This window comes from Cervus elaphus, chromosome 11 (genome assembly GCF_910594005.1).
Source record: "Cervus elaphus chromosome 11, mCerEla1.1, whole genome shotgun sequence".
Taxonomy (NCBI): domain Eukaryota; kingdom Metazoa; phylum Chordata; class Mammalia; order Artiodactyla; family Cervidae; genus Cervus; species Cervus elaphus.
Genome location: NC_057825.1, coordinates 97,148,691 through 97,175,160, shown reverse-complemented (window position 1 = coordinate 97,175,160; position 26,470 = coordinate 97,148,691).

Genomic DNA, 26,470 nt, shown 5'->3' with positions numbered 1-26,470 from the left:
ACGGCAGTTGGTCAGCTAATGGCAGGAGCTCACCCACCAGCTGGTGAGGCAGGTGGTTCCTCACCACTTCCTGGGGCTCCACACCACACAGCGCCCCCTCCACATCACACATTATCCACCAGATAAGACATGCATTCGCGTGACATTTTCTTCTTTGCAGTGATTTGCAGGTACTGTTTATACCAACATTTACTGAAGCTGCAGTATCTTAGCAGAATTTATTCCAGGCATTGTTAACATTCTCCCTCTCGCCCCCTGGAGGTCCAGCCTCCCCTCAAAGACCAGAGAGCGTGGAAGGTGAGGACTTGAACCTCTCAAGGCAACAAGGAGGGCTCCGTACCTAAGCCAGGGCATCTGAGCCTGAGACACTAACGTGCCTGCCTTCTTGAGGAGAAGAGAGCTCTAACGGGGCTTAAAGTGTGTTTGTGTGTGCTGTGTATGTGTGTCGGTGAGCGTGTGAGACCTCTGTGTGTGTGTGTGTGTAGGTTGTGAGTGTGGGAGACCAGGTGTATACGTGTGATTGCTAGTGGTGTGCTGTGTGTGTGTACATGAGTGTGTGAGCAGTGAGAGCCGTGTGTGTGTGAGTGTGTGAGACCAGGTGATGTGATTGTGTGTCTGCTGCATGTACACATGAGTGTGTGAGCAGTGAGAGCCGTGTGTGTGTGAGACCAAGTGATGTGATTGTGTGTCTGCTGCATGTATACATGAGTGTGTGAGCAGTGAGAGCCGTGTGTGTGTGAATGTGTGAGACCAGGTGATGTGATTGTGTGTCTGCTGCATGTATACATGAGTGTGTGAGCAGTGAGCCGTGTGTGTGTGTGAGTGTGTGAGACCAGGTGATATGATTGTGTGTCTGCTGCATGTATATATGAGTGTGTGAGCAGTGAGAGCCGTGTGTGTGTGAGTGTGTGAGACCAGGTGATGTGATTGTGTCTGCTGCATGTACACATGAGTGTGTGAGCAGTGAGAGCCGTGTGTGTGTGAGACCAGGTGATGTGATTGTGTGTCTGCTGCATGTATACATGAGTGTGTGAGCAGTGAGAGCCGTGTGTGTGTGAATGTGTGAGACCAGGTGATGTGATTGTGTGTCTGCTGCATGTACACATGAGTGTGTGAGCAGTGAGAGCCGTGTGTGTGTGAGTGTGTGAGACCAGGTGATGTGATTGTGTGTCTGCTGCATGTATACATGAGTGTGTGAGCAGTAAGCCGTGTGTGTGTGTGAGTGTGTGAGACCAGGTGATGTGATTGTGTGTCTGCTGCATGTATACATGAGTGTGTGAGCAGTGAGAGCCGTGTGTGTGAGTGTGTGAGACCAGGTGATGTGATTGTGTCTGCTGCATGTACACGAGTGTGTGAGCAGTGAGAGCCGTGTGTGTGTGAGACCAGGTGATGTGATTGTGTGTCTGCTGCATGTATACATGAGTGTGTGAGCAGTGAGAGCCGTGTGTGTGTGAGTGTGTGAGACCAGGTGATGTGATTGTGTGTCTGCTGCATGTATACATGAGTGTGTGAGCAGTGAGAGCCGTGTGTGTGTGAATGTGTGAGACCAGGTGATGTGATTGTGTGTCTGCTGCATGTATACATGAGTGTGTGAGCAGTGAGCCGTGTGTGTGTGTGAGTGTGTGAGACCAGGTGATGTGATTGTGTGTCTGCTGCATGTACACATGAGTGTGTGAGCAGTGAGAGCCGTGTGTGTGTGAGACCAGGTGATGTGATTGTGTGTCTGCTGCATGTATACATGAGTGTGTGAGCAGTGAGCCGTGTGTGTGAGTGAGTGTGAGAGACCAGGTGATGTGATTGTGTGTCTGCTGCATGTATACATGAGTGTGTGAGCAGTGAGAGCCGTGTGTGTGTGAGTGTGTGAGACCAGGTGATGTGATTGTGTGTCTGCTGCATGTATACATGAGTGTGTGAGCAGTGAGAGCCGTGTTGTGTGAGTGTGTGAGACCAGGTGATGTGATTGTGTGTCTGCTGCATGTATATATGAATGTGTGAGCAATGAAAGCCGTGTGTGAGTGAGTGTGTGAGACCAGGTGATGTGATTGTGTGTCTGCTGCATGTACACATGAGTGTGTGAGCAGTGAGAGCCATGTGTGTGTAGATTATATGTGAGACCAGGTGTATGTTTGTGATTGTGAGTGTATGTGTGACTGAATTGTGTGAATGTGTGTGTATGAGAGTGTGTGAGGCCGGTATGTGAACATGAATGTGTGTGTAAGTGTGTGAGCTCGGGGCGGTCAGCCAGGGCCCAGGCGCCGGCCCTCCAAGGGGCCCCTCACAGCTCCTTGGACTGGCCAGCCCCGCACACCCACTCCATGCCCAGGACGCAGCGGAGTCCTGCGCCCGGGGGCGCCAAGCCTGGCCTCGCCTCACGCCTCCTCCAGAGAACCTGGATGAAGCACCAAACAGTCAGATATTTTCCTTTTCTGTCATCGCTAAGGATAGCTCCGCAAGTTCCCAGATCACTGCGTTCGCTCATTGCCATAATTAGCAATTTTCTGATATCATGCAAGCACTGGTTAATTATTTCCTAGGAGACAAAGCAAAGTCGTGGGATGCTGCTGTGCAGTGGATACATTCTGCTCCCGAGAGACACCCGGCGCTTATGTGTCAGTCACCCCACAGTGCGGGCCCCAGACGGGCACGGGGACCCCAGGCGGGGCCCAGGGTGAGGGGGGTCCCAGCCCCGCTGTTCACCGATGCATCAGTCGGGTCCACAACATCCCTGGCCAGGGTCCTAGTAGGAAGAGAGGACACTTGTCCTTACCCCCTCCCCAAGCCACCTGTGCGTCCAGCAGCACCCCCTCCCACCACTCGCCCATCTTCACCCTCCTCCTTAGGACCCTGCTCTCTATCTGCTTCTCCCCTCGGGGACCAGGGGACTTGTAATCCCCTCCTAAGGGCAGGGCCTCCGGCAGGGGCAGGGGTCCGGACGCAGGCCCCCCACTCCCGCAGGGCCCCTGAGAGTTCTGGGGCACATGGTTACACGGGACGCACCACAGACCCTCTTGGCAGCTGGCTCGGTGAAAAGAAGGAAAACCACCTAGGAGGCTATTTTTGGCCAGGGTAATTCTAGAGACTGGAGCGCACACTGGCTTTTCTTGCCTGCTTTACTCAAATAACAACTCCAGTGGCGTCTTCCTTTTGTGAGCGAGAAAGTCCCTTCTGGGTGGGAAGTTTGGGCTTTTCTGTTCCCAGAACCCAGCAGGGGCTGCAGGTGTGTGGTCCAGGTGTGTCCAGACAGACGGGATGCTTTCCTCTCCCCCTGGCTCCCCCTCCCCACTCCCCTTTACATGGGGCTCTGAGAGGGTCTCTTGCCGGCCACATCCTGTTTGGTCAGGATGCCTTCAGCTGAGCCCTGCCCCCCAAACCCCCTGGAGCCCCGTCTGGGATGTCGGGGGCCACGCTGGGCTGCTTCCATGTGACCTGTGTCCCAAAGGGCCAGGCATCTGGCTGCTCCATGACAGTCTGACCGCATGACCCGGGTTGCTGGGACAGCCCCGGCTGACACCTCCTGTCCGGGATGAATGGTTAAGAACTCCAGAGTGTCACAGTTCGAACCACAACGACGGTCCCCCTACCCGGTAAAAGGGGGCTTCCCAGTGGGAAAGAACTCACCTGCCAATGCAGGAGATGCAGGTTCGATCCCTGGGTGAGAAAGAGCCCCTGGACGAGGAAATGGCAACCTACTCCAGTGTTCCTCCCGGGAGAATTCCGTGGACAGAGGAGCCTGGCGGGTTACAGTCCATGGAGTCGCAAAGAGTTGGACAGGACTTAGCAACGGAGCAACAGCGGCCTGATGAGGAAGCTTTGAGCGCCAGCAGCATCTCCTCGGCCCCTAAAGTCCGGCCAGCCTGCAGGACCTCCACCCCTGTTGGAGAGGGGCTGGAGTCCTTCTGGAAGCCTGAGACGGGCTGCTGTGGGCTGAGGAGAGCAGGCCGCCCCCGGGGCAGACACCCGAGAGGCATCGCTTCACGCCCGGTGTCTGTTCAAACCCAGTCAGCCCTCTCGTGACTCCGAGTCCTGGAGCCCAGCTTCTCGTCCCCAGCTGAGCGTCCTCTCTCTGAGCCTGCAAACCCAGCCTGAGCTCCTGTCGCCTCCCTTGACTCTGAGGGGCAACGTGACCCCAGGCAGGTCGCCTCCCTGCACTACGCTTCCCTTCACCCACCTGTAAAGCTAGAGTGCTAACTGCGCATGCCGCGCAGGCTCCTCAAGAGTGAGTGAGTACACCTGCGGCCCAGGCAACAGGGTCTCACATGGGTGTTCGCTCTTAAGTTCAGAGTCTTCCCTTCCCTTTCATGCAATCCCCGGGGCTCTCCAGGCAAGAATGCTGGAGTAGGTTGCCGTTTCCTTCTCCAGTGGACCACAATTTGTCAGGAGAGTGAAAAAGCTGGCTTGAAACTCAACACGAAAAAAACAGATCATGACACCCAGTCCCATCACTTCACGGCAAATAGAAGGGGAAAAAGTGGAAGCAGTGACAGATTTTATTTTCTTGGGTTCCAAAATCACTGCAGATAGTGACTGCAGCCATGAAATTAAAAGATGCTTGCTTCTTGGAAGGAAAGCTGTGACAAACCTAGACAGCATATTAAATGGCAGAGACATCATTTTGCTGACAAAGATCCGTATAGTGAAAGCTATGGTTGTTGCAGTAGTCATGTACGGATGTGAGAGTTGGATGATACAGAGGGCTGAGTGCCAAAGAATTGATGCTTTTGAACTGTGGTGCTGGAGAAGACTCTTGAGAGTCCCTTGGACTGCAAGATCAAACCAGTCCATCCTAAAGGAAATCAACCCTGAATATTCATTGGAAGGACTGATGCTGAAGCCAAACTGCAATATTTTGGTCACCTGATGTGAAGAACTGACTCATTAGAAAAGACCTTGATGCTGGGAAAGATGGAAGGCAGGAGGAGAAGGGGATGACAGAGGATGAGATGGTTGGATGGCATTACCGACTCGATGGACATGAGTTTGAGCACATTCTGAGAGATAGGGAAGGACAGGGAAGCCTGGTATGCTGTATAGTCCATGAGGTCGCAAAGAGTCAGACATGACTTAGTGACTGAACAACAAGTGCTCCCTTCCGCTCTAGACTGTAAGCACCTTTTCTTTAAAAGGCAAAACCCAAATCTCTGCCAAGAAAAAAAAAAAAAGAAAAAAGAAAAAAAGAAGAAAAAAAAAATAAATAAAAGGCAAAACCCAAAGTTATGTGTTGAGTAGAGACTACACACCAGGTGCTTCACAGCCGCGTCACCAATGCCCAAGCTGACTCGGAGCTGGGTGTCATCAACCCATTTCCTAGGTAGAGAAGCAGAGGCTCAGAGGTTAGCTTAGTGGCCCAGGTCACACAGCTTAGCAGTTAAAAGATCAGGGATGATTTTGAACACAGGCCCTTCCTCCAGCTTGTCACACAATCCTATCTCCCTCCAGAAAAACCTCACAATGACAAACAAACCTTTGTTCTGAAATCTACTGCAGGTTAGCCATGAAAGTGAAAGGAAGCAAAAGTGTTAGTTGCTCGGTCGTGTCTGACTCTTTGTGACCCCACGGACTGTAGCCCACTAGTCTGGCTCCTCTGTCCGTGGAATTCTCCAGACAGAAAGACTGGAGTGGGTTGACAGACCCTTCTCCAGAGGATCTTCCTGACCCAGGGATCGAACCTAGGTCTCCTGCATTGCAGGCAAACTCCTTACAGTCTGAGCCACAAGGGAAGCCCAAGGTTAGCCATGGAGGGGTACAGTGGATGACATTTAAAATCAGCTGTGTTCTTCAAGAAAAGTCGAATGGATTCCAGGCATCACCTGAAGAGAACAATCATTTACACACGCCAAGAAGCTTTAAGAGCTTCAGCCAAAATCAATAGGTCACTGCTCCCTATCTTCTGCCCTGAATATGTGCCGTTGAGTCTGCTCATGACCGTGACTTCTGGATCGAAGAAAAGATGTTCCAACATGGTTGCTATTTGCAAAAAGGGCCAAGGGATGTTGTTTCCAGGTACAAGGACTTGTGCGTCCAGAGAGGAAGTCTTGCCAGTCCATCCTCGGCTTTGCCACCTCCCCTCTGGGCCTCAATGTTCCCTGGGCAATGGGCCTGCAGGAGGTCTGCTTCAGGACCCCTCCGGTCCCTCCTCTCTGCAGGGACCCCTGAGTCACACATCTTAGATGCTCAAGGTTTCTTCTGCTGTCTAGAAGGTTTGCATGAGCACGTAGTAGTATAGATTGATCGGTCCCTCCCCAAAGATAAGTCCACATCGTAATCCCCAGACCCTGTGAATGTGACCTTATTTAGAAAAAGGGGAGTTTCCCTGGTGGTCCAGTGGTTAAGACTCTGAGATCCCAAAGCAGGGGACTCAGGTTCGATCCCTGCTGGGAGAACTAGATCCCACATGTTGCAACTAAGAGTTGGCATCTTGCAGCTAAGACCTGGCACAGCCAAGTTAAAAAAATAGAAAAGGGTCTTTGTGGATAAATTAATTTCAGGATATTAAGATTAGATCATCCTGGATTACCTACTGCTGCTGCTAAGTCACTTCAGTCGTGTCCGACTCTGTGCGACCCCATCCCTGGGATTCTCCAGGCAAGAGTACTGGAGTGGGGTGCCATTGCCTTCTCCTGGATTGCCTAAAGGGGTCCTAAATCCAATGTCAAGTATCTTTTAAGAGACACATAGAGGAGAAGGCCACGTGAAGACTGAGGCAGAGGCCTGGCTGATTTGGCCATGGATCAAGAAGCATCATCAACCCCACCCAAAGCCAGAGGAGGCAGGGAAGACAGTCTCTCCCATGGCCTCCAGGCCGACCCAGCCCCACGATACCTTGATTCTGGATTTCTGGTTTCCAGAATTGTGAGAGACTAAGTTCCCATGGTTTCAGGCCATCCGTTTTGGGGTAACTTGTTACAGGAACCATTCAGAAAATGAATGCCAAGAGTCTGCTATGAACACAACCTGAGGGCGTGCGTGTTCTCTCCAGATATTGGTACAAGTCGGCTCCACGTGTAAAGGTTTCTGAAAGGAGCTGTTGGGTGGAACCACTGACTGAAATCAAGGTGAGCCACTGCCTGTTAGAAAACCAGAGGATGGTTTCCAGTAAAAGGCACAGGGGACTGAACAAGTCCTTCCAGCCACTGGGTTAGTTCCCACCTTCCCCGAACACTCCCACCACCCACCGTCACCGGGGAGCCGGCCCTGGGCTCCCCTCGGACGGCTGAGTGGTGTCTCTCCTGCCTCCCCTGCTGCTCTGCGGGAAGCCCCGCCCGCCAGCCCTCCTCATTCTCAGCCCAGCTCCTGTTCAGCGCAGCAGGCCCTGCTGACCCCTCCACCCAGGTCTTTGGGGGCTTACGGTCAGAGCCCAGGTCCTCTTCACCCAGTTCCCTCCCTGCTTCCTGAAACCCAGGTCCTGATGACATGACCCCCCCACCCCCGACTCTCAGCTGACCTGTCTTCAACCACCTTCCCAGTTTCCATCTTTTCTGCTCCCAGCATGGTCCTCTTGGGCCTGCCCAGCCTCAGACTCACCTGGGCCAGGTGAGGGATTATTTTATGTCACCCTGCCTGGGCCATGGGGTGTCCAAACATTTAGTCAAAATTCCATATTTATATACACATGTATATATACAAAATATGTATATATGTGCATATATATGTATATACACATATATTGTGTATATGTATATACATATGTTGTAGTCAACTTCCCTCATGGCTCAGATGGTAAAGAATCTGCCGGTAAGGCAGGAGACCTGGGTTCGATCCCTGGGTTGGGAAGATCCCCTGGAGAAGGAAAAGGCTACCCACTCCAGTATTCTTGCTTGGAGAATCCCATGGACAGAGGAGCCTAGTGGGCTACAACATGGGGTTGCAACATGGGTTTGCAAAGAGTTGGACATGACTGAGCGACTAACACTTTGACTTCATGTATGTGTGTATACACACGTATATGCATATATTACATATAATGTTGTGTGTGCTTAGTCACTCAGTCTTGTTTGACTCATGGACTGTAGCCCACCAGGCTCCTCCATCCATGGCGTTCTCCAGGCAAGAATACTGGAGTGGGTTGCCATTTCCTTCTCCAGGGGATCTTCCCAACCCAGGGACTGAACCCATGTCTCGTGCATTTCAGGTGGATTCTTTACCAACTGAGCCACCGGGGAAGCCCATATATATAAAATCAGGAGAACCATGATGTCGGTAGTCGTTACAATGAGGATTCTCGAGCGCTGCCTCAGACCTAATGAATCCACATGTTTGGAGGCGCCCAGGAGTCTGCAGGCACCTCGGCAGCTTCTTATTCTCCTGTGAAGGAAAGCAGCTGAGCTTCGTGGCCAGCAGGGGGTTTCAGGGCTCAAGAGCCCCTCTTTCTCAGTCAGCAGGGTCACAGTCCCCTGCTGGTCCCTCTTCCTTCACCCAAAGAGGCCAAGATGGGGTCCCCAGGAGAGCAGTTAGACTCTTCCTGGCAGGGCAGCCTGGGCCTGGGGTCTGCAGGCCTGGCTTCCATTCAAGCCCTGGGGCCTCCAGTGGAAGTCAAGAGATGGCCCATCTCTGACACTTTCAGCAGGATTGCTTTCTTCCTGCTGACTAGACTCTGCGGTCATCAAAACCAGCCTTCCAGGAACACTCAGCCAGGTGGTAACACCGCCGAAAGAAAAAGACTCTTCTTTTTGTGGGCTCTTAGAATCTGCTTGATTGAAGCCAAATGCTGCCACCACCACCAACCCCGCCCCAGCTTATTTCACAGGCACACAGGTGAGGCTGATGTCGTCCACACCTGGGCCAATGGGCCAGCCTCCCCGCTAATTCCGGGGCCGAGTTTCTTTCTTTCTAATTTATTTTATTGGAGTTTTGTTGGCTTGCAATATTGTCAAGTTTCTGGTGCACAGCTAAGTGATTTGGTTATACACGTATGGATGTTCTTGTTCATGTGCTTCTCCATTGTGGTTTATTGCAGGATATTGAATATAGTCCCTGGCACTGTACAGTAAACCTTGTTGTTTATCCAGCCTATACGTAAGAGCTTATATCTGCTGACCCCACATTCCCGATCCATCCTTCCCCAACCACCTGCTCTTGGCAACCACAAGAGGTTGCCTCCTAGAATTCTCCACTTGGATGCTCAGCCTGCATTCCACTCCGCATGTCAAAACCCACTCTATCAGCTCCCTCCCCACGCTCCTATCCGAGTCTATACCTTTGGTTAATGAGAGCACCAGTCACCCAACTGTTCCTGTTAAAAATTCCATTGACATATCTTCTTCCCTTCCTCTCTTACCTCCCCGCCTGGCTGGTTACAGGATCCTGTCTCTGACCCTGCCACAGCCAGACTTGGCTCAGTGCCCGTCACTTTCTGCCTGGATTCCCTATAAGAAAGGAGAGCTCTTTAAGAGGTTGTAGGTAGAGATCTGGGCTTCCCCAGTAGTTGAGGGGTAAAGAATCTGCCTCCAAGGCAGGAGAGGCAGGAGATGCGGGTTCAATCCCTGGGTCGGGAAGACCCCCTGGAGGAGGGCACGGCCATCCACTCCAGTATTCCTGCCTGGAGAATCTTATGGGCAGAGGAGCGTGGCGGGCTATGGTCCACAGGATCACAGAGAGTCACACACGACTGAAGAGACTTAGCAGGCATGCACAGGTGGAGTTCTAGCATCAGACTAATCTAGGTTCAAAGCCCAGCTCTGCCACTTACTGTGTGACTTTAGGTGGGCCAGCCAACTGCTCTAAGCCAGACAATTTCCTTCTGAGGAAAATTCCTGTTTCATAGGGTTCTGATGAGGGTTAAATAAGATGATGTTTAGCTTAGACCCTAGCACAGCGAGTCCATTCAAGGAACATCTGCACTCAATACTATCAGTTCTCCTGGGTAGACAAGGTCTCCCACAGCCTGGACGTGGTCCTTCACACTCCATTTGCGCCCCCCATGCATTTTCTCACACCGTTTTTCTCTCTGCCTGGAGCATCCACTCCTTTGTTCATCCAGTTAACGCAGATGTGTCCTTCAAAAACAAGTTGGGTGTCACTTCTTTATGACAACATGTCAGTAGCTTGAAATTGACTGGGCTGGAAGTATTTACACAAAGGAAATTGGCAAATACTGCAAACCAGGGGGTGATTTATTATTTGCATGATTGTCTAGACTGAGAAAATACCGACGAACACATTACTAATGCAGAATAAATGTAAAAGAGGGTTGTGCCTGTAACAATTACACTGCAAACAGCTCAAAAACTGAGCAAATATTCTTCCAGTATTTGCAAACTGTTATCTAATTCAGCAAAGAAGTTGCTTACACCATTGACAAATGAGTGACATACATCTTTGTTGGTTCACTTTGCCTTATAAACAATAGACATTTATGGTGAGGTTTTATTCATTTAGAATGATATGAGTGAGTTCTCTGTCAAATCAGATTGTATCATGCACGTATCTGTAGCGTGATTTTGTGACACTATTGTCAGTGATAAGATGATAAAGACTAATAGATTTCGCAAGAAATAGTGAGTCACTGAAGTTACAGGTATAAACTGAAAAATAAAGTTGCTTAAAATCTATATCATTTCTAAATGTAAATAACAAGATCACAAACAGAAAATTTTGTAAATCTTCAATTGGTCTCATGAATTTCACTCACAATGTAGAATTATTTTTCAGTTTCTAGTCCCCAAAATGTCAAATGACATGGGACTTCCCTGGTGGCTAAGACTCTGCTCTCCCAATGCCGGGCTCAATCCCTGGTCAGGGAACAAGATCCCACATGCTGCAACTAAATATCATGCATGCCACAAGGAAGCAATGAAATTCAAAGACGCTGAGTGCCCTGAGTGCCACAACTAGCACCCGGAAAGGTCAAATAAATAAAATCTTTTTATAAAAAAAGAAAAATATTTTTAAAAATATCAAATGACAGAGAAATCGGCTAAGCTGTTTAAATGCAAGCAAGATGAAAAGAGACAGAAAATAACAAGAACAAAAGTCATGTGACACATTGAAACCCCTCCATTTATCACATCATCATTGAGATTTGACCATGGGGTGGCTAAAGGTACAAGAGTTCCAGAAAAACATTCTTGGACATCTGTGTGGACCCATTAGCTGTGTAGGTCCTACGGTAAAGAGTGCCATGCATTTCATAATTCCCTGTAGACTGTGTGCTGGGCACCCTCACATGCGTGAGAACTCCTTTCAGCTGTGTGCAGCTGCCAGATTTTGTACTGGGTGGTTCGCATTCCTGGGATGCCTTTTATAACTTTTTACACAGAGGGAAAACACAAATGCAATAAGTTACACAAAGTGCGTTGAACTTGAGTATAGTCCTCAATGTATTGGGTTGGCCAAAAAGTTTGGGTTTTTTCATTTGCTGTTATGGGGAAATCCGAACAAACTTTTTGGCCGACCCAATATAATCTATTCATACGATGGAATACTACCAGCAGCAGAAAGGGCAGAGAAAGACGCGACTGTGGCGCAGATGTGCAGTGAGTGGGAGGACCGGCACAGAGGCACGCGTCCTGTGCCATCATCTGAAGCTCACCGGCCCCTTTCCTGAAGAATATAACGCTCCTACCGAGGTCCCAGGTTCCAGGCGACGTGCCGCTGACTCCAGGGTTTCCATGAAGTGACCATGCCCGGACGTCTGTGGCGGCAGAGGGTCCATGGCGAAGTGACCAGTGGAACCCGCCAGGTGGGAACTCAGGCTTCATTCACTGCCCGCAGAGGCCACCTGGGTGAGGATTCGCCACCGGGACCCTCAGGGGAAAAGTCCGGCTGGGACGCCCAGGATGCAGCCTCCACTCCTGCCGTCTATCCACGTCTTGGAAGGAAAGCCCCAGGCAGGGGAGGGAAGAGAGCACAGAACGGCCGGGAAATGACTGCCGGACATGCTCATGTCCCTCTTCTCCACGTCTGACCTGGGCAGGAGGGCAGAGAACCGCGGGGGCGACTTGGGCGGCGTGGTTCTGTGGCTGACCCCCGTCTGTCCTTCCCAAGTCTGGGCAGGTCCTCAGAGGGAAGGGCCCACCTGGTGGGAGAGCTGAGCTTGCAGAGCCCTCGCTCCCCAGTATGCGGGTCTTGGGGAGCAGCGGGCAGGTGTCCCACGAGGTCGGATCTCACCTTTCACCGAGAAGAGACAGGAGGTCACATACTGCTACCGCCCAGGGGCTCAGCTGCCTCCGGCCCCTAGTGGGAAAGGGCTGCTCTTCCGTGTAGGTGCTCGATGCCTGGGATACTGCAGCCCACAGCCCAGACTGACATTGAGGCCAGCTCCTTCACCGGAAGGAAGCAGCGTGTGCTTGGAAATGAAACAGTGCAACCAAAGGCAGGAAAGCCAAGGAGCGCCTGCCAAGAGCCAAGCCTCTGGTGAGGACGGCTGGCTCCGCAACCCGCCCGCCCCGGCCGCCCCGGCCGCCCCGCCTGCTCTCATCACTCTGCTGGGAGCAGGCTCCTGCCTTTGATCATGGGTGCCGAGACACAGTAGAGACACTCCTCTTAGCATCTACCCTTCCACCCTAGGAGGCCAGCATTCTGTTTGTGCTTTTGTACCAAAGAGAATTTGCTCCCCTGGGGAAAATGGCCACGTGTCATCAATATTTAGAGCTAAATGGTACATCCCCGTGTCCTATTAAAAAACAAAATCAGGGCTTCCCTGGTGGCTCAGTGGTAAAGAATCTGCCTGCCAATGCGGGAGACACGGGTTCGATCCCTGGTCCTGGAAGATCCCACATGATCTGGAAGATCCGCAGAGCTACTAAGCCGGTGGACCACACCTATTGAGCATGCATGCCCTACAGCCTGTGCTCCACAACAAGGGAATAGCCCCCCACTCGCCACAACTAGAGAAAGCTGGTGCAGAGCAACAAAGACCCATCACAGCCAATAAATAAATAAAAAGTTTTTACAAAACCAAGCAAACAAAACATCTCTAAGTGGTAAGGAGCTCTAAGCAGCCACCAACTTGACTGAGACTCATTCCACCGATGGGCCAAGGCTTTGGGGGTTGTGGGTTCAGAAGCTACTCTACATATCTGGCTATCGAGCCCACGAAGGGTGTCAGGTCCCAGTGGAGATGGGTGTTGATTTTAAAATCCATACTGGATTTCAAAGACACCACACACACACACACACATATACACATACAAAAGTGAAATAGCTCATTCTTAATTTTATATGGATGATATATTGAATTAACACACCAAGTTAAATAAACTATATTGTTAACATTTATTTTGCCTGTTTCTTTCCATTTGTTAAAAATATGACCACCAGATTACCCATGACTTGTACTGTGGCTGATATTCTATTCCAGTTTTAAGGGAACGTTTCTGCACATATTCCAAGGGAATCAGGTTTTAAAAAATAACCAGAACAGTAAAAAATGAAACCAAACACTTTATTTCGATGACCTGGCATTCTAAGGGCTTCTCACCGAGGATGGCGGGAGTGGGGGCCCTGGCGCTCACAGCAAGGGATGCACTGTCTGTGGAGAATTTATAACAGTGACAAACTCTAACCAGAGATCAGTCTGCTGTTTATTATTGCTACTATGTTGCTCCCGCAGTGACAGATGGTTCCCAGAGTGCCGAGCCCTCCCCCAGCTGCACACGGGGACTTACCTTTGGGACACTCAGTTCTGCTGCCCCCCCTTCCCGGGGATCCCCCTGCCATGTAGCACACAGCCTGCCGCTGCTTTGGTCAACAGCGACAAGGATCAGTACCCAGTCTGGGCCCTCTCGGGGACCACAGGCTGACTGCCTCTCTGCTCCGCCCTGACACTCACTGGTCAGGCACTCTCGTCCCGCTCCCAGGGCCTGTACCCCGCAGGGGTCGGGGAGGACCAAACACCCTTCTCAGGGGCAAGGGTCCACTGCACGGGGGCCCCTGGGCTCACGAATGCTTCTGTTGCCCCCATGAGCTGGGGGCTACACCGAGTGCCCTGGAGCTGCCGAAAGCATAGACTTTACAAAGCGTTCCACTAGTAGCGGGGTTCCCCGCAGGAGCAGAACCAATAGGGTGTATACATGTATAGAGAGAAAGAAAGAGGCTTATTAGAAAGGACTGGCTCAGATTTCCCTGGGGATCAAGTGCTTCAGAAGGCTTCCCAGGTAATGCTAGTGGTAAAGAACCTGCCTGCCAATTCAGGAAACATAAAAGACATGGGTTCAGTCCCTGGGTCTGGAAGATGCCCTGGAGAGGGGCATGACAACCCACTCCAGTATTCTTGTCTGGAGAATCCCCGGACAGAGGAGCCTGGCGGGTTACAGTCCATGGGGTCGCAAACAGCCAGACACAGCTGAAGCGACTTAGTGCACACGCATGTAGTGCTTAAGAGTCCACCTGTCAATACAGATTCGATCCCTGGTCCGGAAAGATCCCACAAGCCACGGAGTAGCTAAACCCATGCACCACCACACGAGGCCACATGCTGTGACTACTGCAGCCTTCGAGCCCTGGAACCCGTGTATAACAACAAGAAAAGCCTCCGCTCGCTGCAGCTGGAGAAAGACCACACGCAGCAACAGAAAACCAGCGCAGCCAAAGACAAATAAAAAACAATCTTTAAATTATAAAATACAGAATTGGCTTACGTGATACTGGAAGCTGTCAAGCCCAAAATTTGCAGACCCACTGTCCTAGGTCAGGTCCAAAGGCTATGTAGAACCAAGAGGAGCTCACATTCCAGTTTGAAGACTTCAGGTGAGAGGCAGTCTCTTTCACTGGGGGTGGGGGTTGTCTTTTGTTCTACTCAGGCTGCAGCTGATTGGAGGAGGCCCCCCTCAAAGAATGAGGGCCCCCTGTTCTACTCACCATCCATCAATCAAATGTTAATCTTGTCCAAAAACACCATCACAGACTCACTCAGAATAATATCAGGGCATCATGGCCCAGCCAGGTTGACACATCAAATTAACCCTCATAGCTCCTGAGTGCTGGAGAAGACTTTTGAGAGTCCCTTGGACAGCAAGCAGATAAAACCAGTCCATCCTAAAAGAAATCAGTTCTGAATATTCATTGGAAGGACTGATGCTGAAGCTGAAGCGTCAACACTTTGGCCACCTGATGGAAATAACTGACTCATTGGAAAAGACCCTGATGCTGGGAAAGATTGAAGGCAGGAGGAGAAGGGGGTGACAGAGGACACGGTGGTTGGGTGGCATCACTGACTCAGTGAACAGGAGTTTGAGCAGGCTCCGGGAGTTGGTGATGGACAGGGAGGCCTGGCGTGCTGCAGCCCATGATGCTGCAGATTCGGACACGACTGGGTGACTGAGCAGCAACCCAGCTCCTTAGAGGTGAGCTCCAGGGAAGAGATGAGGGAAGGAAGAGGCAGCTGCAGGGGCTCGGATGCTGAGCGGCACCACTCCTGTTGCACAGCCTCCCTGGGCTGGTGCCCCCTCCCACAGACCACACCCACCGGTGGAGCAGCACCCACGCCATGCTCAGGGTGGCACCTCACCGCTGCCACCGTCAGCTCTACACTGAGGCTGGGACGGCGGTCCCGGGAGCTGAGGAGCCGGAACGAGAGAAGGCTGAAGGGTAAAGCAGGGAAGGCACCTCGGGGGAGGCGGACATTCTAAGTAAGCTCAACATCACTTCCCATGGCCTTGTGGCTTATTTTCTTTCATTTGCCTCTTGACTTTTAGATCTAGGACCTTTTGAAGGTAAAAAATTTCATCAGATCCTCAAATGAGTGCAGACCTGCTTTTCCTGGATTAACCCCAGTTCTGCGGGTCAGGCAGCAGCAGGCCGGGAGCACCCCCTCCACCAGGCGGGTACTCCTCTCACCCCCGCGCCTCCCAGGACCCAGAGCCTTCTCAACCTGTGTTTGCTCCGGGGCTGCTGAGCTCAGGTCATCTCGCAGCTCTAATCTGAGCCCTTCCCGGCTGAGTGTCTGAACTGATTCGACAGAATGGCTACACACAAGCACTGAGGCTAAAAATAGGCATCTTTTCAGAGCGAGAGGAGGCAGAGTCCTTAGAAGCCACATAGCAGGAGAAACGCAAGCCCTGGTCCAGGCCCCGGGGCTGTGGGTGGGTGAGCACTGGGGTCCAATGTGTATTTATGGAGCACTTCCTGCACACGGGGTACTGGGGATGGCAGGAGGCTAGTTCCTTCTTTCCTTAGGGTTCGGGGAGGAAGGATTCTCCCATCCCTCCCCAGGCTCCCTGACAGACTCACTGGTTAGGACTGAGCATCCACTGGGGCGCGTCCAGCAGTCACTGTGCTCCCACCCCCTCCTCCACTCCTCGGTCCCGAACTCTAATTCTGCCCCCCGACCAAGTGCACGGAAAGTCACCCAGTAGTGTTCGACTCTGGGATCCCATGGACTGTAGCCCGCCAGGCTCCTCTGCCCATGGGATTATCCGGGCAAGAATACTGGAGTGGGTTGCCATGCCCTCCTCCAGGGCATGACTCCTGACCCAGGGGTCAAACCTGAGACTCTTACCTCTCCTGCATTGGCAGGCGTGTTCTTTACCACTAGCGCCGCCTGGGGAGCCAAGTGCAAACACGCCCATGCTCAGATTGAAATGGGGCGGGACCCTATGGTCCTCGCCCGCCTCCCCCCGCCCCACCTCACATCCTCAGCCTCCCTTTTGTCTGTGAAAAACTTTAGCCAAAGAATAAGTTTAATCAGAGAAGTGAGAAAATGCAGAAGCAAAGGAAAACAGTCTAAAAAGACAAAATAATAGACAAAATAATAACAGTCATTAAGCAAAGTTAAGGCCCTTCAGTTCCTTCTCAGAGGCTGCAGACAATATTTTGAGCCACACCCTGGGAGCTGTCTTGTAGAGACTGAACCTCCACCAGTGGAAGAAGTTAACTCCATGATGACCAGACTTCAGCCATGACCTGAGCTGCCACAGCTCCCAGAACTGGCCTCAAAGAGACGGGAGCACTGACCCTGGAACTGATTGTCTTCAGTTAGTAAACAAAAATGATGACTGGTCAGATCACTGATGCCCAGTTTGAAGATGGCTGTCAGAGCCGACATGCTGTTTCTGCATGTACCACCTCCTTTTGCCTATAAAAGCTCTTGCCCCTCAATTGGGGGAGGGTGGGGTGGGATTGGGGGAGGCTGTCAGCCTTTGGACATAAGTCTGACCTCCCCCCCCAAACTCTCCAACCCCCACGCATCAGAGTCAGACAGGACTGAGCATGCATGCATCCCCTGGGCTGCAGGCCTGTGAAACGAAACAAACTTTCCTTTCTACCAACTTTCCCTCTTTGTTGGCTTTTGAGCTGGGAGAAGCCAGACCCCACTTTTGGTAACCTCGTGGCAGCCATGGTCTCTCCTTCCTGGGTGCCCAACCTGGGAGGCACATGGTCATCTATACTGATGACTTTCCACGTGCTTTAGCAACTTTAACTCCAGACCAAGGTGGAGCTCAGCGTTCCCATCTTATAAGAAGAAGAAAATCAAGTCTCCAGTAAGTGAAGTGGGCCATGTTGCCAGTGTGGGATTCAGAGCCATCTGCAGTGGCTCTGTGGGCCTTTTCATCCACCCAGCAGGGGGCGATAGAACCTAAACTTACCATCAGGACCCTCTGAGCCACAGGCTTTGGCCTTGATTTATCCTAGTGGGTATTTGATATTTTCAGAGAGAGGGCGGGGTTTCCCAGGTGGCTCAATGGTAAAGAATCAGCCTGCCAAGGCTGGAGACATGGGTTTGACCCCTGGGTCGGGGAAGATCTCCTGGAGGAGGAAATGGCAATCCACTCCAGTATTCTTGCTTGGAGAATCCCCATGGACAGAGGAGCCTGGCAGGCTACAGTCCATGGGGTCACAAAGAGTCAGACCCGACTGAGCATGCATGCATGCGAGAAAGGATCTATAGCTTTCATCAGCTGTGAGCCAGAAAAGATTACACAAGAATTCCAAAATCCTATAACGATGAAAGCAGAAACAGTAAAACCCTGCAAGCTTGCTTTTTTGGGTCAAAGACAACACTAAGACTCTCCTCCTGGCTGCAGTGGGGGCTAAGCTGTGCAGAAAAGAGCATCTTCGTCCCTTCCAAGGGTAGCTCTGGCCCCAAATCCATCTCTTCATTTCTGAGCCCACGGCGACACCCTGTGGCCATTTCTCAGTACAGCGTCTTGCTGCTCTGGTTTTTCATTATTTAAAAAATCACCAGATTGGTGTTTTTGCTAGCCATTTTCCTTCATCCCACTGCACAGGAGAGCAACGGAAGCAGCTCTGACTGGGCAGAGGTCAGCTAAGCTGATGGGGACAAACGTCCTCCTGGCATGCTGGCCGTGGCGACACCAGCTCAGGAAGCCAGCCGAGCGCGACCCCTTTGGCACTGTTTGGGGGGACAGCAAGGTGGTGGTGGGACCTCAAGGTACTGAGCTAACCTTTAACCCCAAGGTGAGCTGCTGCCCTCTACTGGCCCCTCCACCTGCCCCCTGCTTCCCCGCCTCCCACCCCGCCCCCCAGCCCTCCCCGAATCCAGGCTGCTGAAACTTGGTGGAAAGATCAAGGCGAACAGGTGAAACCAGGGAAACTGCCTTGGTAGAACCTCCAGCCTCAGGAGGTGGAAATGGGGGCTTGTTACGTGAGAGGGGAAGGTCCGGGGACGGACCCCTCCTTTATTTTATTAAATGTTAAGTGAGGGAAACGACTTTCAGAGGTCTCCCCTGAAGGAACTGCATATGGCCGTACTGGGAAATGGCCACACGGGGGCGCTGCCGGCATAGAGATGATGGGATGGGCGCCGGCAGGCGGGTAGAGGGCGGTTGTCTAAGTGGCTTTGGATTTGAAGCAGGATTTGCCCCTGGAAGGGATGGAAGACGCTGCTTTCTGCACAGCTCAGGCCCCCACTGCAGCCAGGAGGCGAGAGTCTTAGTGTTGCCTTTGGCCCAGAAAGTAAGCTTGCAGAATTTTCCTGTCACTATTTCCATTGCTATAGGATCTTGGAATTCTTGTATAATCTTTTCTGGCTCACAGTTGATGAAAGTTGTAGTGCCTTTTTTTCCCTCAGAAACCCACTATGAAAAATCAAGGCTGTGGCTAACACGTGTCAAGGCATGGGGGCTCAAACAAGGTGGGGGGTGTTTTCTCACATAATCTGGAGTCCAATAGAGGCACAGGTGACCCAAGGCGGCTGTGGTGACTCCACCATATCCTGAGACCCTAACTGCTCTGCTTTCTGCTTCATCAATCCTGAAGTATGTCTTCTATCCACAAGGTTACATTATGGTCACAATGGGGTTGCTAGAGCTCCAGCCATCAGTTCTGAGTTCCAGGCAGAAAACAGAAAGAAGTCTCATCTGTAACTAGCAGGGACAATAGCTTCTATTCCTCCAGTGCCCACTGTGTCTACATGCACTGTCTCGTCCATTCCCATAATAGCCCTTCCAGATGGTGCTCACCATTCCCATTTCACAGGTAAGGGAAATGCAGTTTATTGAGGCTGTTGCTGTTATGCTCAGTCACTTCGGTTGGGTCCAACTCTTTGTGACTCCAAGGACTGTAGCCTTGGATTCTCCAGGCACGAATACTGGAGTGGGTTGTTGCCATGCCCTCCTCCAGGGGATCTTCCCAACCCAGGGATCGAGCCTGTCTCTTACGTCTCCTGTATTGTAGGTGGATTCTTTACTGCTGAGCCACCAGGGAAGCCCAGGGAGGCTGTTACCTGCACTCTGTAGTGAGTGATGGAGACAAAATCTGAACCTAGAACTGACTTCAAACTCCGAGGTGTTTACACGAGCACCAGTTGAAGGGGAAGAGCCACAGGACTCAGCCAGGCATTTTGCCCCAAGGGCCACCTTTCAAAGCTCCTTGCTTGGCATAGTTACTAATGATTCTTAATTGTAAGCAGAGAGAAACGACACCAAGGCATTCTTTTTGAGGAGGAGGTTGTTGCTGCTGTGCCGCCGTGGGGAAGAGCGGGAGCACTAAACAGAACGGTCTGCTGCAAAATTAGCAACTTGGCCGGGCACGTTTCACGGAGATCTTTCATCCTTCTGCTGCTGCTGCTGACTTTGTAGCCACAGGTGAGACCTTCTAGGTGACCCTGGACTGCTCTGGTTTAACATCCCATCACAGCGTCATCTTTCACTATTTGTACAGTTAGGTTCAGAATTCTGTAAAACTCATTTAAATGTGTCCATGTGTGTGTTCAGTTGCTTCCATTATGAACAACTCTTTGTGACCCCATGGACTGTAGCCCGCCAGGCTCCTCTGTCCATGGGGTTCTCCAGGCAAGAATACTGGAGTGGGTTGCCATGCCCTCCAAAAGGAAAATCCTTTTGTTTGGTTAAAAACAACTTACTCCAAGGTTCCTTTGACTGATGCTCCAGTATTTTTAAATATATTTTTAAGGATTAATTTGGCAAAATGGTTTCCCTGGTGGCTCAGCAGTAAAGAATCTGCTGCAATGCAGGACACCCAGGTTCAATCCCTGGGTTGGGAAGATCCCCGGGAGGAAGGAATGTCAACTCACTCCAGTATTCTTGCCTGAAGAACCCCATGGACAGAAGAGCCGGCGGGTTATAGTCCATGAGTTTGCAAAGAGTCAGACACAACTGAGCACCTCATTGCTCAGAAGTCAGATTCAAGAAGCACCTGAATTGTGTTCTGCTGGTCTGCAAAGTGGAGGAGGCTTATAAAGGAAAAACCCACAAAATACATAAGCTGTCAAGAATAATAACTAGAGCTGGCAAGAAGGGTGGGCGCTCACTGAGCAAGGAGTCTGGAATGGTTGTAGTTACAAGGGTGAGACCTTGAGGCCTTAAGACCTTAAGGCTGCAGGTGGGAGCTGCCGGCAGATGTTTTGGGAACAGCTGGTGGTGTCCTTGAGTCTGACACAGTTCAGGAAATCTCGGTTCTCAGAGAGGCAGGAATGTGCTTGAAACCATATCCACAATGGCCACCTGGCTTCATTTTTGATGCCTGAACCACAGTGACTCCATTTTTATTTCTTAAATGCATTCTTTCCTTTCATAGTTAAAGCAGGTGTACAATGCATGTTTGATGGGCCACAAAACTGTTCAGTGAGCATAAAGCTCCAGTTACCTCACGTGTAAGCCAGAATGACTTATCCCACCTGTCAATGTGAAAAGTCCTTCCGCCAAGGTCAGATGTCACATAGGTCTCATGGGGCTAAAATCAAGGTGTCATCAAGACTATATTCCTTTGGAGGATCTGGGGGACAATTTGTTTCGCTGCCTTTTCCAGCTTCTCAAGGCTGCCCACACTCCTTGTTCATGATTCACTTCCATTTTCAAAGCCAGCTATTCTATTGCTCTGACTTCTCTGACTTCCCTGTCTCTCTCTCTCGCTTTTAAAGACCCTGGTAACTGTGTGGGCCCATCTACATAATCCAGGATCATCTCCCCATCTCAAGGTGTGTGTGTGTGAGAGACAGAGAGTTGCTTAGTCATGTCCAACTCTTTGTGACCCCATGGACTGTAGCCCACCAGGCTCCTCTGTCCACGGCATTTCCCAGGCAAGAATACTGGAACGGGTTGTCATTCCCTTCTCCAGGGGATCTTCCAGACTCAGGGATTGAACCCAGGTCTCCTGCATTGCAGGCAGACTCTTTATCATCTGAGCCACCGTTTAGTCTAAACTGCAGAGCCCCTCTTGCCCATAAGTTAACATATTCACAGATCCTGCGGGTGAAGACATGGGCCTCTTGTTGTTCAGTTGTCCAGTCATGTCCGACTGTAGCCCGCCAGGCTCCTCTGTCCATGGGATTTCCCAGACAAGAACACTGGAGTGGGGCGCCATTTCCTCTTCCAGGGGATCTTCCCGACCCAGGGATCGAATTCATGTCTCCTGCGTTTGCAGGCAGATTCTCTACCACTGAGCCACCAGGAAGCCCACGGGCCTCTTGGGGAGCCCTTCTGCCTACCTCACAGGGCCTCAGCATTCACCCAGCCTGCCCGTGGCCACCTGGACTGGCCCTGAGCCCTCAGGCTCCAGGTAGCGAGGACTTGGGAACCCAGGCAAGGCTTTTCCGCATGGCCCAGCCAGGTCTCTGGGTTTGGAGAAACTATTGTTGGCCAGGGGAAGTCCACCCACCCCTCCTTGGGCCCTTGGTCTGTGCCCAGCTGCTAAGAGGCCGACATGCTCATTTGCTCACCAGACGTGCTGCCGCCAGATACAGGCTTCATCACTAACACGTCCTGCAGCCGTCTATTCTGCTGATATGAGGGGTGCTGCAGGCTGGGTTTTGGGAAACAGACTCTGAGATGGAGTCTGGTGTGTGGGATGCTTAAGAAATGCTCTTGGACATAGGTACACCTATGGTTAATTTATGATGATGTATGACAGAAACCAAACCAATATTGTAAAGCAATCATCAATCAATTAAAAGTAATTTAAAAAAAAAAAAAAAGACATGCCCTCGGAGTCAACATCTACCGAAGGGCAAGGCAGGAGGCAGAAATGGGCAGAGCAGCAAAACCACAGGCTGGGCTGGCCCCATGGGGAGTGCTGGAGCTGGAACAACCTCTCAAAGGTGTCCTGGGCTAGGCTACAGTCATTCCCGGGTCTGAGCTACGGGAACTCTCTGCAGTTAGGCAAGCCCAGAAGGGGCAGAGCTGAAGGCTGGGGGCTGAGAGCACTTCCAGCCCCCAGAGCAACCTGTCCTTTGCCGAAAGGGGCCTGGGCGGCAGCACATGGCAGAGGTCACCACAGCCACCCTGTGCCTCTCAGACACACTGCTTCCACCCCTTCTTCCACTGTATGTTCTAGAAGCAGCTCCTTCAAGATTCCCATGGGCCTCTTTTCCTGGGGACACTTTAAAGGAGGTTGTGTGTGTGTGCATAAAATCACTCAGTCGTGTCTGACTCTTTGCGACCCCACAGACTGCAGCACGCCAGGCTTCCCTGTCCATCACCAACTCCCGGAGTTTACTCAAACTCATGTCCATCGAGTCCGTGATGCCATCCAACCATCTCATCCTCTGTAGTCCCCTTCTCCTCCTGCCTTAAATCTTTCCCAGCATCAGGGTCTTTTCCAATGAGTCAGTTCTTTGCATCAGGTGGCCAAAGTATTGGAGTTTCAGCTTCAGCATCAGTCCTTCCAGTGAATATTCAGGACTGATTTCCTTTAGGATTGACTGGTTTGATCTTCTTGCAGCCCAAGGGACTCTCAAGAGTTTTATCCAACACCACAGTTCAAAAGCATCAAATCTTCAGCACTCAGGTTTCTTTATGGTCCAACTCTCACATCCACACGTGACCACTGGAAAAACCATGGCTTTCACCATGTGGACCTTTGTCGGTAAATGTCTCTGCTTTTTAATATGCTGTCTAAGTTTGTCACAGCATTTCTTCATAAGATGTAAATAAGACCCTGATGCTGGAAAAGATGGAAGAAGAGGGTGGCAGAGGATGAGATATGTAGTATCACTGACTGAATGAACATGAAATTGAGCAAATTCCAGAAGATAGCAGAAGACAGCAGAAGACAGAGGAGTCTGGCATGCTGCAGTCCACGAGGTCGCAAAAGGTCGAACATGAACAGTAAAGATGCCTCTGGTGCTGCTCTCAAGGCCACATCTGATAACCATGGTCTCCCTCCTGGACTTTCCACTCCAGGCTCCACTCACCTGGGCTAGCAACTCTGCTGGTTTCAGTGGCTTAACCGATGTGATGACCCAGAACCTCATCTCTGAGACATATGAGCCCTAGGCTACATGCCCGTCTCAGGCTGGAGCTGTTGCTTCTTCATTTACATCAACACTACGCAAGGGGGTTCCAAGAGTCTCCCATCCGCGTGCGTCACCCGGCTTCACATACATCCCCTTTCTCCCCCATGTGTGGCAGCTCTGCCTCCCACTCCTGGGCAAATACCCCCATCAGGATGTGACTCTTCCTGCTTGCTGGTGACCCTGACGTGTTCGGATACAATGACGGCTTGTGTTTCAGTGAGTCTCACATGTTCCCAGGCAGAGATCTACCTTTGAGGACAAGGACATCTGTCTGCAGAGTTTAGAATTAGGAGTTTGGTTTTTCCCCCTTGCTACGGTTTCAAGGGGCTTCTCTGGTGGCTCAGTGATAAAGAATCTGCTTGCCAATGGCACAGACACGGGTTCAGTCCCTGGCTTGGGAAGATCCCCTGGAGAGAGGACTAGCAACGCACTTGAGTATTCTTGCCTAAAGAATTCCACGGATGGAGGAACCAGGTGGGCTACGCAGTCCATGGGGTCACAAAGTGTCGGTCACGACTGAGCTACTACAAAGCTCTTTTAAGACCACCCTTGACTGTAGGAGTATAAAGCTGCCATCTGTTTCCAGCTTCCACATGTGTACCAAGCCCACATGACCATGAACTAGACTTGGACTTTTCGTTCCTCCTTCGCCTGGTCGCACACAAGCTCCCAGTCTCAGGAAGGCACTGAGGAGCTGCGCTGGTGGGAGAACGGTGGAAGACAGAGACCTGGGCTGTGAGTCGTCTAGTTTGCTGTTCCCTCTGATCTGGCTTGTTTGACTGTAGACCACATCTACCGTAAAATGAATCTCTGTGGGCCCACCCAACCTTGTCCTGGGGCAGGGGGTGTCAGAACCCAGCTTGTCACGGTCATCTGTATAGCCACTATATGCCCCATGGTCAAGGGTCCCATCTCTACCAGCCTCCTGCAGCACACTATAACTGTTTTCTTTTTTTTTTTAAAGATATGAGAGGCACAGGCTTGCTCTGCAGGGCAAAGGAGTGTGTGCAGTGCTTCTCCTATTGTGATTTTCCATAAAGAAACACAGCTCCTCTCCCATTGACGATACCTCTGCCAGGTTACACAGCCCAAATGCCAGGGATCCTTGTTCCACAGCCCAGACCTCCCCACAAAGTCTGCAGGCATCTGTTTCATCTTGTCTGCAGGTGGGAACCGAATCCCCAGATATGGAACCTGCTGCCTCCGAACCCAAGGAGGGTAACAGACGCTGTGCTTCTTTCTTCACTGTGGGATGCGCAAGATGGTGTCATGCATCCTTTCCGTCAGGTGGGCTGTCCTGCTCCAGCATGTCTCTCACCATCAGACTGAGGTGGCAGGCCCTGAATCCTCAGAGGGTTTATCTCCCACCTTCTGCAAAGTTTTACCCACACCTCCTGCACACTGGCTGCTTCTTGTTCACCCAGGTTGGTTAGGATGCTCTCAATGGTACAGTGGATGAATGTGATGCTCTGCACAACTTCCACGTGGTCCAGATCTCTTCAGACCTTATAATTATGGTGGGTGGGTCAACATTAGTCCTGGGATAAAACCTTAAGTGTGCATGTTTGTTTCATGTGAATGCAAACTGCCTCTCTTCTGATAGGAAATGCCAGTGTCTGCACATCAGCTACCTCCGTCCAAGTTCCTATGTCCTGGCAAAGAAACAGCAGACTGGTACTGCAGACTGTGATCGGGGTGAAAGCTCATTTCAGTTTAGGAGCATCTACTCTCATTTTCCAGGATCCACTGGGATTTTTTCAAGGGCTTGACTAGGAAGTTAAATGGAGAGACGGTGGGACCACTACCTCTGAATTTTTTGACACTTAATATTGATTTCTCCCATCCGCAGTATTGTTTCAATTCGCCATCTGACTAAGGGAGGGGGATAGTTTCAGCAGTTTCTGATTGCCCCTCCCTGCTATCACAGCTCTTACCTCTCAGGCCAAAGAGCCAACAACAGGTCTAATCTGATCACACGTTCAGGAACCAGGGAAATGACCACCAGGGTGGAGGGAGGCTGTGAACCAGTGGACCCAGAGGGAGCTGAGTCCCGACCAGGACTGCACACAGCCCACTGCAAAGGGGTGCCAAGGCGACATCTGATGCACCTGGACAAGGGCTTCCCAGGGGGCACTGCGGTAAAGCACGCCTGCCAGTGCAGAAGACGTAGGAGGCTGGGTTCCGTCCCTGGGTCGGGAAGATCCCCTGGGAGGAAATGGCAACCCGCTCCAGTATTTCTTGCTTAAAAAATCCCAAGGACAGAGGAGCCTGGCAGGCTACAGTGCATGGGGTCTCAAGAGTCGGATACAACTCAGCGACTGAGCACACACATGTGCACACACATACCCGGACAATAGAAATATGGATCCTACGTGCAAGAGTCTTTAAAATGTGAGCTGCTTCTCTTCCCCTGTTGCACTGTTAGCTGAATGACTGGCTGAAGGAACCTCTGAAGAAAGACAGGAGAAACTTATCATGGTGTGATGGTCCCCCTCTTCCTGCGGAGCTGGTCTCTTCTTCATTCAGCAGGTTCTGGGTATGAAACTGAATCAGATACGGAAACTGGGCAAAGGAATGTGAATTTCTATTGGGGCAACTCCCCTTGACCTCTTGGTCACCGCTCCTGATTCCCCTGAGTGGTACAGACTGAGTTGCTCCCGTCGTGGCTGTCCACCTATTTTGTCCCAGGGGACCCTCTGTTGTAATAACCATCCTTGTAGCCTTCTGCGGTTGGCAGCACCTCTCCTCACTGTGACGGCCCGCCTCCTGCTGGAAGGTACGTGTGCTCTGTGGCCTCTCCTAAGAATTCTCTAATCCCAA